Consider the following 5,086-nt stretch of genomic DNA (forward strand, 5'->3'; position numbering starts at 1 on the left):
TATGGGTACCCAGGTATAGGGGATTCAAGAATAAAATATTGGATGAAGCACACAAGTAGCGCTATTCCATCCATCCGGGGGCGACCAAGATGTACCAAGACCTGAAGAAAAATTATTGGTGGCCTTCGAAGAATATGAGGTGGCTCAGTACGTGAGTAAGTGTTTGACATGTCTACAAGTTAAGGCCGAGCACCAGAAGCCTTTCGGGAAACTTCAACCCTTGGAAATACCTGAGTGGAAGTGGGAGCATCTTACGATGGATTTTGTGACTAAACTACCTCGAACTCCTAGAGGTAATTATGACACCATTTGGGTAATAGTTGATAGATTGACAAAGAGCCCTCATTTCTTGCCAATTCGAGAAACTTTTAATTCTGAGCAGCTGGCCGAGGTGTTTATTCGTGAGATCGTTTCTAGGCACAGGGTGCTAGTATCTATTATTTCGGATAGGGATACGCGTTTTACCTCCAGGCTTTGGAAGAAGTTTCATGAGGATATGGGTACCAAACTCCTCATTAGTACCGCTTATCACCCGCAGACGGATGGTTAGTCCGAGAGGACCATACAGAATCTTGAGGATATGTTGCGGGCTTGTGTTATCGATTTTGGTGGTAGTTAGGATCCTCACTTACCGTTAGTCGAATTCTCTTATAATAACAGTTATCACGCCACGATTGGAATGCCCCCATTTGAGATGTTGTATGGTAGGAGGTGTAGGATTCCAGTCTGTTGGGGTTCCATTGGTCAGAAACTGTCGGGTAGTTTGGAGGTGGTTGAGGCTACGACTGAGAAGCCTGATAAGATTAAGGCTTATATGAAGGCCGTTCAGGATCGTCAAAAGTCCTATGCGGATAAAAGGCGAAGACCTATTATGTTTGAGGCTGGGGATCGGGTTATGTTGAAAGTTTCTCCTTGGAAGGGTATTATTCGTTTTCGTAAGAGGGGGAAGCTTAGTCCGAGGTTCATTGGTTCGTTCCGTATATTGTCCCATGTTGGTGAGGTAGCGTATATACTGGAATTGCCCGATGAGCTCATGGGGATTCATCCTACTTTCCACGTGTCCTATTTTAGGAAATGTATAGCAGATGAGGAGGCCCATGTGCCTCTTGATGACATTAAGCTTGATAGTAAACTGAACTACGTTGAAGAACCTATCGCTATTCTTAACCATCAGGAAAGGCGTCTGAGGAATAAAGTGGTTAGGCAGGTGAAGGTGCAGTGGGGGCACCGCAGGGGCTCCGAGGCTACTTAGAAGTGCGAAGACGAGATGATGAAACTCTATCCGCAGTTTTTCCTGTCGCATCGGGATTCGGGGACGAATCCCATTGTAAGGGGGTGGACTTTTAACACCTGTTAATTTTCGGTTCAAAGATTCAAAGCTTGTAAAGTATTTATATTTCTCGGGATTTAACCGACATTCCTTGGAAACCTTCTCGTCATCCCGGTACGTTAAATTATATAACTTTTCAATCAAGGTGCTAGTTCTTTAAAATTTGAAGGGCTAGAGTGAAAAATTTTTATATGATAAACAAACCCTAACCCCATTGTCCCCCCCTTGTCCGATTGGCCTAGCAGCAGCCTCCCCCACCTGCGATTTTTCTTTTTCCAGCCATCATTAGGGTCTCAAACTTCAATTCAAGGTTAGTTCTATGTTTCCCCAAGTCTTTTACACCTTAATTGATCATTATATAGCGCGTATTGATCGATAAATGGCTTGTTTTAGGTTAACCGGGTGGCTTTCCAATTGAGCGGTTTTGGGACTGTTTTGATTGAGGTTTTTGCACCAAAATCTTTCTAGGTATGTCTAGTACAACATACTTTAAAATCATGTTCATTGGTGTTCGTTTGATTGGTCAACTAGTTGTAGTTTGAAATATTGTTTTCGGTTGGCTAGAATGGTAGATTGTTGCGTTTAACGCGAGATATGAAATAGGCCTTAAAAATAGCGGGTGCAGGTTTCTTTTTTTGAACAAATAATATTTCTTTTTTTCTTCGAACTTTGTATTGTAAAAAACAGATCAAAAAAAAAATAAATAAAATAAAATGATATGATTCAACCTCAGACCCATTAGAATGTAGCAGATAACAGCGGGGCTCGAGAATTGATGTGTATTCGAATCATAGGAGCTAGCAATCGTCGATATGCTCATATTGGTGACGTTATTGTTGCTGTGATCAAAGACGCAGTTCCAAACATGGCTCGAGATTGAGGTTTTTGCACCAAAATCTTTCTAGGTATGTCTAGTACAACATACTTTAAAATCATGTTCATTGGTGTTCGTTTGATTGGTCAACTAGTTGTAGTTTGAAATATTGTTTTCGGTTGGCTAGAATGGTAGATTGTTGCGTTTAACGCGAGATATGAAGTAAGTGATAACCAATTCATTTCGGATAGCTTCAGTTTAGTGTACGGGCTGTGGGAAAATGATTTTTATAAGTATTGGGGCTGAATTGGTTGTCGGTTACTCAAACGGGTCGGTACAACACGCATTCGCGTTTTTTGAATAGTTGGTGCGTTGTACTTGCGAGTTACCGACCCATTTGACTCGTGTAGCGTCGTGTGGACTTGTTAGCTATAAATTTATCATATTGGGTCCACACGAGGATGAGTTGGATGTTAATTGCCCAAACAACTCTTAAACGCGCGTGTTAGTATCACCTAGTACTTCCGGGGGTAATTTGGGAATTCTTTATTCCCGGGAGTATCTAAGGGTCATATTGGTGAATGTAAGGCCTCGGGGGCTATTATGATTGAGTTTGATGAGGTCGAGGCTTTAGGTAACTCGAACCATGTTAGAACGTCTCGTAGGATAAATGATTCCTTTCGATGTCGTTAGTAATGATTGTATGTAAACTGACATGCGTTTGAGTTTTGTAACATCCAACTTTTGGTTAAATAATATATGACGGAAAAGTTTTGTTATTAATTGTGTGTTGTTAAGTTAGTCGTGTGTTAAATGTTTAGATAAGGATTTGAAATGGGAGTGGAGAGTGGGTGGTGGTACCCATAACCAACTATATAAACCCAATCCACCCACCATTTCACCATTTTATCTCCCTCCTCACACACTAGAAAAACACACACTTCTTCTCTCAAACACCCGGATCCAAATCCGAGCAAAAGAAAGGTGAATCTCGTGTTCAACGTTAACGAGCAACAAGAAACGTTTGGAAGATCCTGCGTATTGTCCGGATCTGAACTCGAACCCGAAGCAAAAGGTAGGTTTCGGTTTAAATGGTTAAGTTTTATGGTTAGAATCGACATGCAAACCAATAGAAGGATAGATCGGGGTATATGATGGAAGAAAAACATGAACTTGATAAGTTATAACCCCACAAGAATGTTATATGGTAAAAATGTGATGTTCGGGCCTTATAAAACGCAAGTATACAAAGTTCGTACAACCCAAAACCCTTAAAAAGGGTAAAACTGGGTCCTAAGGAAGAGTCACGAAGTAAAATGGCCATTAAATGGTAAAAACGAAGAAAAAAAAGAATTCCGCATCGCATAAGCCATGCGAAGCGAAAAAGGTAATTTCTTATCGCACAATCATGCGAAGCGAAACAGTTCCATGCGAAGCGAAAAAGCATGCGAAGCGAAATTCCATGCATGTGAAGTGAAATTCTTCCATGCGAAATTTTATAAAATTCATTTTCCCAGCCAGGGGCGCTAGGGGCCGCCGCCCCTAGACCCCGCTACTAGGGGCGCTGCCCCAGACCCCCGTTAGTTGAGGGTTTCATAAATTTAGATGTAGGAAGTTTTGGTAATAGATAATTGACACGCGTAATGTATTGTACAGTTAGCCGTGCACAAATAAAGAAGGGAATTACCTTTAACGATGAGAGAAATCGACTCCAGGTGAGTTCCAGCCCCATTTCTCTTTGAAATGTTTTCGGGGCTGTGTGCATACTCCTATGTGATAGTTAATACATTTACTTAATTGATAAGTGTATGATACGTGTATGACTATGTATTGGATGTTATTACTATATAATGATAGTATAAATGAGCATGTATATATATATATATATTATATACATGAGACAGGTAAAATATGCACGTATGATAAATGTATGGTTATTCGAGGCAGTAGGGACCAGATCCTTATAATATCTGTGATGTTAGGGACCAGACCCTTATAATATATGTGATGTTAGGGACCAGACCCTTATAATATCTGTGATGATAGGGACCAGACCCTTACAATATATGTGATGTTTAATGTAGAATAGCTTATGGTATACCATAGGGTTTTATGAAAGAAAGTATGTAACTATGTATGCATGTATATAAGATATATATGAAAGGAGTAATAGAAAACTAAGGTATGAATACGTATCTTCGGACGCGTATGAGTAAGGGTATGAATGTATTGTATGTTAATTGATTAACTAGAACTCACTCAGCGTAGATGACTTTTAGTATGCACGCAGGCAAATAGGTTGAGGCAGATGGCTTAAGGAGGGACACAGGGCATGGACTGAAGAGACTGGCATCCATGATGAAGTGTTATGACTGTTTTAATTAATTACTTATGAAAAGACAATTTGTATGTTAAGACAAGAATGAATGTTTTGTAATGTGATGTTTGAAGTTTTTAATTATTCTGCGAAGTTTTTAATTTACTCTGATTTTAGAACTGTGTTTATGAGTAAATCCGACACCAAAGTAGGGTTACTGGGAACGGGGCCTTACAAGTTTTGGGGATACTTAGGGATTCTCTAGCTCGTGGTGAATACGTGTCTTGTATCAGGTGAGTTCATGATGCCCGTTTTTACTCTTTTCAAGTTTTGGGCGAGCATGCGCACCTAAGTGATTTTGCATGATGAACCGTTTTAACTATTTTGCATAGGCTTACTTGTATAGGGTAGGCCTTGCGATGATATTATTGTATGTTTGTATGTATTATTTTATGGCCAATAATTAGCGATGTTTATTAGTCGTTATCGACTAAGGATGTTTACGTATGCCTACTTTGTTTGCATACGTTGGATGAGATGTTACATGTTTGGGTTGTACATGTGCTCGACCTTGATGTTATTAATTGGATGATATATACATATAGGGAGATAATTATAAGGATGT

The sequence above is a fragment of the Bidens hawaiensis genome, unplaced genomic scaffold (assembly GCF_021521415.1).
Source record: "Bidens hawaiensis isolate Kalapana, Puna unplaced genomic scaffold, B.hawaiensis_p1.1 tig00061402_1, whole genome shotgun sequence".
Taxonomy (NCBI): domain Eukaryota; kingdom Viridiplantae; phylum Streptophyta; class Magnoliopsida; order Asterales; family Asteraceae; genus Bidens; species Bidens hawaiensis.